The following is a 15,871-nucleotide window of genomic DNA, read 5'->3' as shown; positions in this document are numbered from 1 at the left end:
TTGACTAATCAAATTTAATTTTCTGATTGTAATAACATAAAATTTGTGAAGGAAACATCAAGGATATTGTCTTCCATGGATTTGGAGAGGACATCTGGCAAGCTACATACTCTTTACCATGTTTGGCTAAAGGCTTGGTGTTAGCTTGGAGATTGTGTCTGATTAGTTTTTAACTGTGTGATTTGAAAAGGTAACAAAATATATTATGAAAGTGGTGTGGTTCTTGTGGTTAATATGGACCAGTAACACCTTTGACGAGGTGCCGCATAAAAAGCTGGCAGAGTGGTTCAGTGGGTAGCACTGCAGTCTCACAGCGCCAGGGACCCGGGTTCGATTCTAACCTCGGGCGACTGTCTGTTTGGAGTCTGTACGTTCTCCCCGTGTCTGCGTGGGTTTCCTCCGAGTGACTCCGGTTTCCTCCCACAATCCAAAGATGAGCATGCTAGGTGGATTGGCCATGCTAAATTGCCCGTAGTGTTCAGGGGTGTGTGGGTTATAGGAGGATGCTCCAAGGGCCGCTGTGGACTTGTTGGGCCAAAGGGCCTGTTTCCACGGTGTAGGGAATCTAATCTAAAAGGTAAGAGCCCATGGGATCCTGAGGCAAGTTGGCAAACGGGCTGCAAAATTGGTTCGCAAATTAGAGGCACATGTTGGATGGCTGCTGTTTTTTTAAATTATTGTGCCCAGCAGCATAGCTCAGGGATCAGTACTGGGACCTTTGTTGTTTGTTATGTGTATTAACAATTTGGATGTGAATGTAGGAGGTATAATTCATAAGTTTGTAGATGACATGAAAGCTGATGACATGAAAGGCTGACGTCTGATTATGATCAACTGGTAAATTGGGCAGAGCAATGGCAAATAGAGCAAGGGAGTAGTCACCTCGTTAGGGGTTTACTACAGGCCCCCCAATAGCAGCAGGGAGATTGAAGAAAGCATAGGTCGACAGATTTTGGAAAAGTGTGCACGCAGTAGGGTTGTTGTAATGGGTGACTTTAACTTTCCTAATATTGATTGGAACCTCCTTCGAGCAGAAGATTTGAATGGAGCTGTTTTTGTAAGGTGTGTTCAGGAGGGTTTCCTAACGCAGTACGTTGACAGGCCGACGAGGGGAGAGGCCATTCTAGACTTGGTGCTCGGAAACGAGCCGGGGCAGGTATCAGATCTTGTGGTGGGAGAGCATTTTGGTGATAGTGACCATAACTGCCTCACATTCTACATAGCTATGGAGAAGGAGAAGATTAGGCAAAATGGGAGGATATTTAATTGGGGAAGGGGAAACTATGATGCGATTAGACATGAGTTAGGAAGCATGGACTGGGAGCAGTTGTTCCATGGTAAGGGAACTATAGACATGTGGAGACTGTTTAAGGAACAGTTGTTGGGAGTGATGAGTAAATATGTCCCTCTGAGACAGGCAAGAAGGGGTAAGATTAAGGAACCTTGGATGACGACAGCGGTGGAGCTTCTAGTGAAAAGGAAGAAGGTAGCTTACATAAGGTGGAGGAAGCTAGGGTCAAGTTCAGCTAGAGAGGATTACATGCAGGCAAGGAAGGAGCTCAAAAATGGTCTGAGGAGAGCCAGGAGGGGGCACGAGAAAGGCTTGGCAGAAGGAATCCGGGAAAACACAAAGGCATTTTACACTTACGTGAGGAATAAGAGAATGATCAAAGAAAGAGTAGGGCCGATCAGGGATAGCATAGGGAACTTGTGTGTGGAGCCTGAGGAGGTAGGGGAAGCCCTAAATGAGTTTTTTGCTTCTGTCTTTACGAAAGAAACGAACTTTGTAGTGAATGAAACCTTTGAAGAGCAGGTGTGCATGCTGGAATGGATAGAGATAGAGGAAGCTGATGTGCTGAAAATTTTGTCAAACATTAAGATTGACAAGTCGCCAGGCCCGGACCAGATTTGTCCTCGGCTGCTTTGGGAAGCGAGAAATGCAATTGCTTCGCCACTTGCGAAGATCTTTGCATCCTCGCTCTCCACTGGAGTCGTACCCGAGGACTGGAGAGAGGCAAATGTAATTCCTCTCTTCAAGAATGGAAATAGGGAAATCCCCGGCAATTACAGACCAGTAAGTCTCACGTCTGTCGTCTGCAAGGTGTTAGAAAGGATTCTGAGGGATAAGATTTATGACCATCTGGAAGAGCATGGCTTCATCAAATACAGTCAACACGGCTTTGTGAGGGGTAGGTCATGCCTTACAAACCTTATCGAGTTTTTTGAGGATGTGACTAGAAAAGTTGATGAGGGTCGAGCTGTGGATGTGGTGTATATGGACTTCAGTAAGGCATTTGATAAGGTTCCCCATGGTAGGCTCATTCAGAAGGTCAGGAGGAATGGGATTCAGGGGAACTTAGCTGTTTGGATACAGAATTGGCTGGCCAACAGAAGACAGCGAGTGGTAGTAGAAGGAAAATATTCTGCCTGGAAGTCAGTGGTGAGTGGAGTTCCACAGGGCTCTGTCCTTGGGCCTCTACTGTTTGTAATTTTTATTAATGACTTGGACGAGGGGATTGAAGGATGGGTCAGCAAGTTTGCAGACGACACAAAGGTTGGAGGTGTCGTTGACAGTGTAGAGGGCTGTTGTAGGCTGCAGCGGGACATTGACAGGATGCAGAGATGGGCTGAGAGGTGGCAGATGGAGTTCAACCTGGATAAATGCGAGGTGATGCATTTTGGAAGGTCGAATTTGAAAGCTGAGTACAGGATTAAGGATAGGATTCTTGGCAGCGTGGAGGAACAGAGGGATCTTGGTGTGCAGATACATAGATCCCTTAAAATGGCCACCGAAGTGGACAGGGTTGTTAAGAAAGCATATGGTGTTTTGGCTTTCATTAACAGGGGGATTGAGTTTAAGAGTCGTGAGATCTTGTTGCAGCTCTATAAAACTTTGGTTAGACCGCACTTGGAATACTGCGTCCAGTTCTGGTCGCCCTATTGTAGGAAAGATGTGGATGCTTTGGAGAGGGTTCAGAGGAGGTTTACCAGGATGCTGCCTGGACTGGAGGGCTTATCTTATGAAGAGAGGTTGACTGAGCTCGGTCTCTTTTCATTGGAGAAAAGGAGGAGGAGAGGGGACCTAATTGAGGTATACAAGATAATGAGAGGCATAGATAGAGTTGATAGCCAGAGACTATTTCCCAGGGCAGAAATGGCTAGCACGAGGGGTCATAGTTTTAAGCTGGCTGGTGGAAAGTATAGAGGGGATGTCAGAGGCAGGTTCTTTATGCAGAGAGTTGTGAGAGCATGGAATGCGTTGCCAGCAGCAGTTGTGGAAGCAAGGTCATTGGGGTCATTTAAGAGACTGCTGGACATGTATATGGTCACAGAAATTTGAGTGTGCATACATGAGGATCAATGGTCGGCACAACATTGTGGGCTGAAGGGCCTGTTCTGTGCTGTACTGTTCTATGTTCTATGTTCTATGTTCTAATTTAATCCTGAGATAACACAGTGTGGAGCTGGAGGAACACAGCAGTCCAGGCAGCATCCGAGGAGCAGAAAAGCAGCTATTTCAGGTGGGGACCCTTCTTCAGAAATGGGGCAGAATTTAATCCTGACAAGTGTAAGGTGATCTATTTTGGGAGATCTAATAAGGGAAGGATATATACAATGATTGGTAGGTTCTTAGGAAATACCAAGGAACAAAGCGACCTTGGTATACATGTCCAAACATCCCTGAAGGTGTTAGCACTGATAGATGGTGGTTAAGAAGGCATATGGGATTCTTGTCTTCATCAGCCGGAGGGAGAATATAGGAGCAGGGAAGTCTTGTTACAACTTTATAAAACATTGGTTAGGCCACAGATGGAATATTGTATGCAGTTCTAGTCACCACACTATTGGAAGGACCTGAATGCACTGGAGAGGGTGCAGAGAGGACTCCCAGGATGTTGCTTGGGATGGAAATTCTCAATTTATGAAGGGAGACTGGGTGGGCTGGGTTTGTTTTCCCTGGAGCAGACGAGGTTGATGGGAGATCTGATTGAGGTATACAAAATTGCGACGCATTGACAGGGTAGATCTCTAAGACCAGAGGGCATAAGTTTAAAGTGAGTAAGTAGTTTAGAGGGAATCTGAGGAAAATGTTTTCTACACTGAGGGTGGTAGAAATACAGAATGTGCTGCCTGAGAGGTTGGCGGATGCGGGTGCTGTCTCAACACTTGACAAGCATTTGGATGAGCACATAAAATGCCAGAGCATTGTAGGCTATAAACCAAGATTCATGTGAATGGGATCAGTGTAATTGGGTGTTTGTTGCTTGGCATAGACATGATGAACTGAAGAGCCTGTTTTTATGCTTAAAGACAGACTCACTATCTCACTGAAGGGGTATTTATCACCCTGCAATATGGGAGACAGTGAAGTTGAGAGAAATACAAGGCAGGATGACCAGGATGGAGCAGGAGAAGGGGACTGATTGGATATCTCTACAGAATGCATTTGGCCCAGCCAATCCAATGTATTGTAACTGCTAGTTAGTAGCTAGCATAACCTTGACCAGGAGGAATTGTATTGATGTAATGTGGTGTAATTCAATTTTTCTCCTTTTGAGCATCCCCTGTTTTCTTCATCTCTCTGTTCTTAAATTTAAATTCTCTGTCTGGCTCCATTCACCTGAGTAACATAAATATTCTCATTCCATATAGATTCCATTCTTTCTGCCTGCCTGCATCCTCTTGCACAAAGTGACTTCTTGGTTTCCGTAATTCTATTCCTCAACTCAAATAATTGTGCTTTCCCTCGATATAGCTCCTTTTTTAAAATCTTTCCTCAATCCCTCATTTCCACATAAACTCACCAAACAATGTTTGCAGCTATCTCTTCGACCTCACCATTTTGTGCAGCCTCTCTACTCCCAGCATTTTGATCACAAATATGGCGATCCCTGGTCCCAATGTAAAAATCTTCACAGACGTCATCTTCACCCCTGCCTCTCAAAACTTCTTTTCTTTTCTGCTGCTGTTGAAAACACTGTCTCCAAATTTCAACTGTCAAGCTGGACACATCTGTTTATTGTGATGTTTCTGGAGGTACTCATTTGCACAGCTAAAACCTCTCCTCCATCTCTGATACTGTGGAACGTGACTCCATTGCCCTGCTTGCTGCTGCTGGTGCAACCCATGCTTTCACTTCTTTAAGTCCACGTGAAACAGGCTTGCTCAAGTGTGGTGTACAATAGATTTAGTAAATTCACAACCAGATCTGGTTGTACCATACAGACCATTATTGCACACTGCCCTCGTCTGCCGTAATAAATCACTATTCCAGAATATCTTTTTGTCTGTTGCAAGCTATATCCTTAAATTCCTCTCCCCCATCTACTCGATCTTCACTGTCAGGAATTGAGAGGAAATCGTAAAGCTGATCTCATTTGCTGTCTAAGATTGAAACTGTCTGCTCAGCTGCCTGTATTTCTCCTTTTCTCCCCCACTGAGGTCACGTCCCCTGCTCTTGCCCTGATTTTGCAACATGCTCTACTGCTGTATAATCTATCCTTTTTCTGAGCTGATCTCAAATTATATACCATTTACAGAACAGAGGGAGGTAATTCTACCTGTCAGATTTACACCAACTCTCTCTAGGACTTGTTTACTGCACAGACGAGTTGTACTGAAGAATCTGTTTCTGTGCTGTACAACTCTGTCATCTTGTGCAATACTTCTGCATTTTCCTTGTAACCCTGCACATTCTTCCTTTTTTGATAATTATGTAGTTGCCCCATGAAAGTCTCAATTCAAACTGACTCCTCTGCCCTCTCAGGCAACTAATTGCAGATTATATTCGCACTTACTGCAAGAAAACATTTCCCTTCATGTTGCCATTGTTGCTGATAAATCACCTTAAATTTGTACTCCCTGCGTTTGTTCCACTAGTAGGAATGGATTGTCCCTATCTACTCTGTCTAAACTCCTCATGTTGATCCATATCTTGGTCAAATCATGAAATAGATTGACAGTGAGGAAGAAGGCCTTAGATTACAAGCAGGATACAAATGGATTTGTCAGATGGGCAATGAGGGCCAGATAGGAAATGTCAGGTGATGTACTTTAGAAGAAGAAATAGAAAAGTCAGTACTGAATGTATGGCAGGGCACTAGGAAGCTCAAAGGTACGAAAGGATCTTGAAGTACTTGTCCACAGATTTCCAAAGCTGGAAAGACAGGCTAACAACTCTGTTAAGAAGGCATAAGGTATACTGCCTTTATCAGTCAAAGCATAGATTATAGAGCACTGAGGTAAAATCAAAGCTGTACAAAACTCCATGATTAGAGTACTTTGTGTAGTCTGATCTGTGCACCAAAGGAATGATATGATTGTACTAAAGGGGTTACAGAGGAGATTCATCAGGATGTTGCCTGGGATGAAGCATGTTAGCTATGAAGAGACACTGGATAATGTTGGGCTGTTTGCTTTGGAGCAGAGACGGTTGAGGGGGAGACCTGTTAGAGGTGTATAAGATTACAAAATAGAATCCCTACAGTGTGGAAACAGGCCCTTTGGCCCAACAAGTCCACACTAAACCTCAGAGTGTGCCACCTAGACCCATTCCCCCTATAACCCACCTAATCTAGGCCTCCCAGAACACTACGGGCAATTTAGCATGGCCAATCCACCTACCCTGCACGTCAGGGAACCAGAGCACCCAGCAGAAACCCACACAGACACGGGGAGAATGTACAAACTCCACACAGACAGTTGCTCGAGTCTGGAATTGAACCCGGGTCTCTGGTGCTGTGAGGCAGCAGTGCTAACCACTGTGCCACCATGTCACCCTGTATAAGATTGAAAGACATGAACTGGGTGACTGGAATGCAACTGTCTCATTGAGTTGAAGGATAAAGAACAAGAGAGCATAATTTTAAGGTGAAAGTATGTTTATTGGGCACTTGAAAAAAGTTATTTTTATTCACCCAAATGATGATGGGGGTCTGAAATGCCCTGCCTGGGAGGGTAGTTCAGGCAGGAAGCCTCACACCTTTTAAATGTACTTGAGTGGACACTTGAAATATCATAATCAAGGCTGTGGGTCTACTGATGGAAGGTGGGACCAATCTAGACTTTGTGAAACTTTGGCAGTATAGACTTGTTAGACTGAAGGGCTTTTTTGTTCTGTACTGTCCCTGGTATAGCATCACCTCCTTGCTTTTTGGTGTGATCTCAACAAGGCCCTATAACAGTTGCAGTAAGAAATCCCTGTTCCTTTACTTGAATCTTGTGATGAAGGCCAGTGTACAATTTGCATTCTTTACTGTCTGCTACACCTGCATGCTCACCTTTAGTGACTGGTATATAAGGACATCCAGACCTTGCTGCATGTTCCTGTCTCTCAATTTATAGCCATTCAGATAATAATCAGCTTTCCTGTTTTTACCACCAAAGTGGATAACCTCGTATTTATTTACATTATACTGCATTTTCCTACTTACCCAGCTTGTCCAAATCACACTGAAATATTTCTGCATCCTCTTCATAGGTTGCCCTCCCACCCAGCTTTGACATCTGCAAATTTGAAGATGTTACATTTAGTTCCCTCATGCAAATTAATATTATGAATGGCTGGTGTTCTACCATTGATCCCTGCAGTACCCCACTAGTCATTACCTGCTATTTTGAAAGTAACCTGATTACTTCTCCTCTTTGTTGCCAACCAGTTTTACCCATCTCATGGCTCCTAATTCCATGTCCTTTTAATATTACACACTAATCTCCTATGTTGGACTCTGTTGAAAATATTCTGAAAGTCCAAATAAACCACATCCACAGGCTGCCACTCATCAAGTCATCCAGAATTCCAGCAGATTTGTCAAGCACCATTTCCCTTTTGTAAAACCACGCTGACTGTGTCCAATCCCACCAAATGTTATTCAAGTGCTCTGCTATTAATTTTTTAAGTGGACCCTAGCATTTTCCCCACTACCGACATAGCATTCTAGAGTTATGGAGCACTGAAAACTACCCTGCAGTCCATCTCATCCATGCTGACCAGGTATCAAAAATTAATCTGGACCCCTTTGTCAGCATTTGGCCCATATCCCTCTAAACCCTTCCTATTCATGTACGTATCCAGATGCCTTTTAAATGTTGTAATTGTACCAATCTCCACCACTTCCTCTGGCAGCTCATTCCATTCACATACCACCCTCTGTGTGAAAAGGTTTCCCCCAGGTCCCTTTTACATCATTCCCGCTCACCTTAAGCCTATGTCCTCTAATTTTGGACTCACCTACCCTGGGAAAATTACCTTGGCTATTCACCGTACCCAAACCTGTCCTGATTTTATAAACCTCTATAAAGCCTCCTCTCAGCCTTCAGTGCTCCTGGGAAAATAGCCCCAGCCTATTCAACCTGTCCCAAGAGTTCAAACCTTCCACCCTGACAACATCCTTGTGAATCTTTTCGCACCCGTTCAAGCTTAACAACATCTTTCCTGTAGCAGGGAGACCAGAATTGAATGCAGTACTCCAAAAGTGGCCTAACCAATGTCCTGTACAGCCACAACATGACATTGCAACTCCTAAACTCAATGAACTGGCCAATAAAGGCAAGCATACTAAACGGTTTCTTCACTACCCTGTCTACCCGTGACTCCACCTTCAAGGAACCATGAACCTGCATCCCAAAGTCTCTTTATTTGGCAATACTCCCCAGGGCCATATCATTAAATGTATAATTCCTGCCCTGATTTGCCTTATCAAAATGCAACACATCACATTTATCTAAATTAAACTCCACCTGCCACTCCTTGGTCCATCTGATCAAGATCCTGTTGTACTCTGAGATAGCCTTCCTCATTGTCTGCTGTATCACCAAATTTTGGTGTGGTCTGCAAATTTACTTACCAGTTCTTCTATATCAGGCAGATTGGTCTGTAATTCCAAGTGTTCCCTCTGATTTCCTTCTGGAATAGAGGGTTGTATTCACTACCGTTCAGTCTACAGAAACTGTTTCGAGTCTGTGGAGTCTTGGAAGATGACCACCAATGCATCCAAAGCTTCTAGTGCCACTTTTCTTAAGTGCTCTGGGATGTAGATTACAGGGTCGTGGGCATTTGCTCAAAGTCATCAATTTCCCCAACACCATTTCTCGCCTAAAATTGATTTCTTTCGTTCCTCCCTGTCGCTAAATATTGTGTTCCCCAACATTTTTGATACGTCATTTGTATTCTCCTTTGTGAACATAGAACCAAAGTATGTATTTAGTTGGTTAGCCATTTCTTTCCTTCCCCCAGTATAAATTGCCTTGTTTTTGACTAAGGGATTTACATTTATCTTCACTATACCCATATAACCATTCACAGTCAGTTTTTATATTCCTTGCAAGCTTACTCTTGTGTTCTGTTTTCCCTTTCTTAATGTTCTCCTTTGCTGAATCCCACTCCTGAGGTTTGTTATTTTTCTGGTGAATTTGTAATTGTTTTCCTTGAATTTGATACTCTCTCTAATTTCCCTTGTAAGCCATCGTTTGGCCCCCTTTCTCATTCTGTTTTGTCCCAGTTAGAAATACATAATTGCTCTTTGGATATTCGCCATTGCTATCCACTATAGTTCCTTTAAAAATAATGCTCCCTAGTCTAACGTTGCCAACTTGTGCCTTAAACCATCACAATTTCCTCCAATTAGCATTAGGACTGTAGCCTCAGAATCAACTGCGTTACTCTCCACCTTGATAAGATTATATTGATGAGACCATATTGTGGTTGCTTATTCCCAAGAGGCCTTGCATAACTACATTGTTCTTTTATTATTTTCTCATTATACAATATGCAGCTTCACGTGGACTGCTCTCTATTTGGTTCCTCAATGTATTAGCCCAGAAAACCATCCTTTATACACTCCAGAGATTCCTCCTCTATGGTTTTATTAACCTAATCATATCTGTTTTCATCAATTTTTGTCACTAATTCATCCACTTTATTGCAAATGCTCTGAGCATTAAGGCACAAAGCCTTAAGGCTTGTCTTTTTAACATTACTTGTCCCATTCCCACTGTTTCTCACTGATCCTGTTTAATAGTGGCCCATGATTTCTCTGTTGCTGTTCTTATTCCCCTTTCTGTCCTTGATTCCCCTTCTCCCTGCGTAGGTTCCCATCTCCTTGCTATTTTAATTTAAGCCTCCCCAACCACTCTAGCAAATAGTCTCTGAGGACATCAGACCTGTTCCTGTCCACGTATAACTCATCCAGTTTGTACTGGTCTCACCTCCTGCCGAACTGGTCTCAATGCCCCCAGAGTGTGATTCCCACACCATCTCTTCAGATGATGTGATTCATCTGATATATCCTGCTATTTCTACTCTGCTTAACAATTGGCAGTGGTAAAATGCTGAGATCACTATCTTTTGAGATTCTACTTTTAAAATGACTTCTTAAACCAATAGGATCTCAACTTGTTTTTTTTTGTGCATGTCACTTGTAACAATGTGTACCATGCCCACTGACTGTTCATCCTCCCCTTCAAAATGTCCTGTAGCTGCTCTTTGACCCCAACACCAGGAGGCAACTTACCATCCTGGAATCTCATTTGTGGCCACAGAAATGCCTGTTTCTTCTCCTGAGATTAATTTCGCTATAAGTGTTACATATCCACACTTTTTAATCCTCCCTGTGCAACAGACCCCACCATGGCACAACAAATTTTCCTCTTGCTGCTTTTCCTTGACAGGCGATTCCCTGCAAATTCCCTGTTGTTCAGGACAGTAGCCACAGCAGATTTCTATATTGCCTGTCGGCCTGGTGGTCACTCAATTCCTTCCTGCCGATGGACTCTTCACCTATGGTATCAGTACCTTTCTTTATGAGTTGCCCATGACACTGTCTGCCTCACGATGCTCCACTGCATCCTCAGCTGCCTGTCCAGCTCCGAAACCCAGGCTACCAGGAACTGCTGCTTTAGACATTTTCTGCACACTTTCTGGTGCTGGGCACTAGAAATGTGTCCAGCTTCTCACACAGAGCAGGAGGAGTGCACTATAGCTATAAGCTCTCCTGCTAATGTGGGAAATTAACCTTTTGGAAGATGCTTACTATCAGATAATATTAATTATTCTCCGGCCCATGTTTCCTGGTCCTCATTACAGCAGAATACAGCCCTTACAAACTGTAAACTCCCAAAAAATGTTAAATGCATTCGTATCTGTCTAATCTTTGGGCAGCATGGTGGCTCAGTGGTTAGCACTGCAGCCTCACAGCGCCAGGGACCCGGGTTCAATTCCAGCCCCGGGTCTGTGGAGAGCTTGCACGTTCTACCCGTGTCTGTGTGGGTTTCCTCCGGGTACTCCGGTTTCCTCCCACAATCCAAAGGTGTGCAGGCTAGGTGGATTGGCCATCCTAAATTGCCCATAGTGTTCAGGGGTGTGTAGGTTATAGGGGGATGGGTTTGGATGAGATGCTGTAAGGGGCAGTGTGGACTTGTGGGGCCGAAGGGCCTGTTTCCACACTAGGGAATCTAATCTAACCTAATCATAGCCAACTCCAACAACTTCTTTTCTTGCTTCTGCCTCTTTGGTTAACCTCTAAAGTTGCCACAGATTGAACCTTTGTTCCTTCATATTTCTCAACATGCAGCCCATTAGCAACATTGTCTAGCAAAAATTTGCTTAGAGATGGAGAGACTCCATGGATTGTTCAAAATGGTGGCTGGGACTCAAGTTTGCAAGCCTTGTGCCCACTTTCAATTGATCCTACTTACACATTCAGGGAAAGAGCCCAGGGCATAACTCACTATTGAGAGAAATTTGAACTCAGCAGAGCTACTTACATAGTATGCTCACTGTATCAATGACCAAAACCTGCACTTTAACGGATTTTGTGAAGATTCACAAAGGCTTGTGAAAAGAGAATAGGTCTTTAGAACTGTCAAGCTGTGAAGTTATTTAAATCCTTATCCCATTTAAAACTGCTGTGTCATTAGAAGACTTTAAAAAAACTAAAGCAATGAAATTAAATTTGAATCTCCAGCCACTTATAAAATAAAAAATGGATGCCTGCATCAGTTTTTATAAAAATAAACTATTTTAGCAGTAACAATAGCTATTTGTTGATATTGCCCTAAGTGCTAAAATGATGTCATTGTTGATACTTGGCTGCCTTCCACAACCTATCATTATCTCAGTAAGCATTTCTAAAGTTCACAGATGGGTTAATAGCTTGCAGGTTTTACGATTAGCTGTTTGGATATGTGGGAATGGATATACTTTTTTTAAAATAAGAATTAAATCCTTGAGTTTTGAACGGATTTTCATGAATTGGAATTTTTTAATAAAGTAAGCGTTGTAATAGATGTTTGCAACTTAATTAAAGGGCCGTTCAGCACACAAAAAGGCCTTTCAGGCCATCATATCAATGCCAGTTAAAAACAACCACCAACCTATTCTAATTCCATTTCTCAGCATTTGATTCATAGGTTTGTATGTCTTGGCATCACAAGTGCACACCTAAATACTTTCTTAATGTTATGACGGTCTCTGTGTCAACTGTCTTTACAGGCAGTGAGTTTCAGACTCCATACACTCTCGGTAAAAAGGTTTTCCTCACATCACCTCTGAACCTTCTCTCCCTTACTTTAAATCTATGTCCGCACAGGTCATTGATCCTTCATAAAGGGGAGAAGTTTCTTGCTGTCTATCCAAAGTATATCCATCATATTCATGCGACTCGATCATGTCCACTCTTAATCTCGTATGCTGTAAGGATTCTGTCCAATCTCTCGTTTCAAGTGCTCATCCACATGCTTTTTAAAGATTGTGAAGTTTCCTGCCTCTATTCCCTCTTAGGCGGTGCTTTCCAGATTCCCACCACCCTCTTGGTGAAAACAACTTCCCTCAAATGCCCTCTAAACCTCCGTTCACCTTAAAATTATGCTCACATGTTATTAATCCTTTGACTAAGGGGAAAAGTTGCTTCCTATCCACCTTGTCTAGGGCTCTCATAATCTGTTAGACCTCTATCAAGCATTCTCTCAAAAGTTTTTGTTCCAAAGAAAACAACCCAACAAGATAGCAAAGTGCAGAGCTGGGTGAACACAGCAGGCCAAGCAGCATCAGAGGAGCACAAAAGCTGACTTTCCAGGCCTAGACCCTTCATCAGAAAAGGAGGAGGGGGAGAGGGTTCTGAAATAGATAGGGAGAGAGGGGGAAGGTTATCGAAGATGTATAGAGCAGAAGATAGGTGGAGAGGAGATAGAGAAGTTAGAGGGGCGGGTATGGAGCCTGTAGAGGTGACTGTAAGGTGAGTGTAGGGAGGGGATAGGTCAGTCCGGGGAGGACAAAGTGGTCAAGGGGGCAGGGGATGAAGTTAGTAAGTAGGAAATGGAAGTACAGCTTGAGGTGGGAGGGGGGGATAGGTGAGAGGAAGGACAGGTTAGGGAGGCAGGGACAAGCTGGGCTGGTTTTGGGATGCAGTGTGGGGAGGAGAGATTTTGAAGTTTGTGAAATCCACATTGATACCATTGGGCTGCAGGGTTCCCAAGCGGAATGTGAGTTGCTGTTCCTGCAACCTTCAGGTGGCATCGTTGTGTCACTGCAGGAGGCCTAGGATGGATATGTCGTCTAAGGAATGGGAGGGGGAGTTGAAATGGTTCGCGACTGGGAGGTGCAGTTGTTTATTGTGAACTGAGTGTAGGTGTTCTGCAAAGCGGTCCCCAATTATCCAGCTTCTCTTCATTGCTCCATCCCAGGCAACATCCTGGTGAATCTCCTCTGCACCCCTTGCAATGCAATCACTGTTTTCCCATAGTGCGGTGACCAGAACAAACTGTACTCTAGCTGTGGCCTAACCAAAGTTTTGTACAACTCCAAAATCACCTTCCTGCTCTTATAGTCTAAGCCTGAACTGAAAGGCGATGTCCTTATGGCGTATTGACTACATTGTTAACCCGCCGCCACCTTCAGGAATCTGTGGGCAAAATCCAACTGTTCCTCTGAACTTTATTGAGTATTCCCTTGTCTTGTTAGTTCTTGCAAAAACACAAACCCTTACTTTTCTGGGTTAAATTTCACCCACCACTATCTCTCATCTGATCAATCGCTTCTGCAACCTAAGAATTATTTTCTCGCTATGAACCACCTGGCCAATTTTTATGCTATTCGCTAACTTACTTAACATCCCTCCCCAAATTCTCATCAATATTGTTCATAAGTATCACGAAATACAAGGGACACAGCACTGATTGCTGAAGTGTGCCACTGCACACTGGGCTCCAGTACCGCCACTCAGCCACTTTTGGATCCACTTTGCCAAGTTACCTTGGATCCCATGTTTGTATTCCCTTGGATCCCTTGCATCGCAAACCTTCTTTATCATTTCCCATGTGGGATATTGTCAAGGGCTTTGCTGAAACCCCATAAAAACTAAAGGGGGGGGTGTGGGTATCTTAAGAAAACAATTAGCAGGGCAAATGACAGGGACCGTTAAGGCAAGTTCAAAGATTTTCTGTAAGTATATTACAGGAAAGCATAACCACTGAAAGAGTAGGGCCCATTAGAGACTAAGGGGCAAAGTGTTTGTTATGCCTTCTCTTTGATTTCCTAATTGCTTTCGTAAGCTTCCCCTGCACTTTCTATACTCCACGAGGGCCTCCATTGATTTGCTTCCTTTGTACCTGCTAAAACCTCTCTTTTCCTTTTTTCCACTCCTGAATATTTCTAGACAACCAGGGTTCAAGGACATCCCAACTTGGTTCCTGAAGTATATCCTTGAAGATATTGTCTGTGTTCGTTTGTAAATAAAACAGAGGGTATTGAGAGGATTGGTATGGGGCTTTTGGAGCTGCAGGGGATATGGTTAGTATGGAAGGTCTGAGGGGCCTTTGGAGTTGTGTGGGGAGAATGGGTTGTCATGTAAGCTATAAGCTATAAGTAGCTGGAGGCAGGAGTTAATATGGATAAGGCATGAGAGAGTGAGCAAGCATTAAGCGCAAGAACTGGAGAGCCTAATGTTTAACAAGAGAACTAAGTCTAACTAAGACCCTTATCCGAAAATGAATAGGCCATTTATTGGCTTTCATAGGAATTACATTCACACTTCTTGCCCATGATTAGACTAGTGTTTCTTATACACAGCCAGAATGAGCACATTTCTGGTTTTGACTTCAGTGGGTTAATGTTCTGAGAAGGATTGGTCAGATTCTAAAAGTTAGCTTCTAAAAACTTCTAAATCTTTCACGATTCTTATGTGAGAACCTATAAATTTCAATAAAACCTTATCTGATTGTTCCCTCAACTCAACATTAATGAAGATTACTTCATTTCTGTCCCTACCTTGTTATAATTCAGCTGTTGATTAATTTTTTGAAAATCAGTGTTGGAGATCCAGACGTCGTCACTTGCTTTGTACAGATGTGTCTTCGATGGAGTCTGTTCTGTAGATAAGCAGCTTGTGGCTGAATGCTGCTGTCTGTTAACTTCAAATTCTCGTTGAATGTTTTAAAGGAACTGAAATTTTCAGACTTCAAATAGAAACTTAATTGGTTGGCAAGTACAGAGATTGGAGAAATGACTACAAATAAACTTAATTTGTTTTGAACACAGAGGATAAAGAGAATTTGATTTCAAATCTGGCACTAGAAGAAAATAACGTAAGTATTAAGTGAGAGAGATAGGACAAATAATGAATTGAATATTAGTCATTAACAGTTCCCATTAACAACTGTTCACCCTCCAAGCCAGATCGTTATCAACTCCTTTGTCTATCCAACTGTTCTCTCCTCGGGCTCTATCCTATCGATTACCCCCGACCCCATGTCCTCCCTATTTTGTGCATATAAGCCAACGTTTTCCCAGCTACCATCAGTTCATTGGACTCAAAACGTTAACTTTGATTTTTTTCTTCACAGATGCTGCCAGAAATGCTGAGCTTTTCCAGCAACT

The 15,871-nt window shown here is 43.2% G+C and overlaps 1 protein-coding gene across 8 annotated transcripts in view; it reads right to left on the bottom strand.

Annotated features, from left to right (window-relative positions):
- The window catches only part of trpm2 (transient receptor potential cation channel, subfamily M, member 2), a 230,666-nt gene extending 215,283 nt beyond the window's left edge, over nucleotides 1-15,383 (bottom strand). For all 8 annotated transcript variants that reach the window (XM_059647003.1, XM_059647008.1, XM_059647009.1 and 5 more), the window contains exon 1: nucleotides 15,263-15,383. The gene's annotated coding sequence lies outside the window, so the exon portion shown is untranslated. The remainder of the gene's footprint in view (nucleotides 1-15,262) is intronic.
- Nucleotides 15,384-15,871: the final 488 nt, after the last annotated feature.

This window comes from Stegostoma tigrinum, chromosome 7 (genome assembly GCF_030684315.1).
Source record: "Stegostoma tigrinum isolate sSteTig4 chromosome 7, sSteTig4.hap1, whole genome shotgun sequence".
NCBI classification, from domain to species: domain Eukaryota; kingdom Metazoa; phylum Chordata; class Chondrichthyes; order Orectolobiformes; family Stegostomatidae; genus Stegostoma; species Stegostoma tigrinum.
This window is presented reverse-complemented; position numbering and strand designations above follow the sequence as displayed.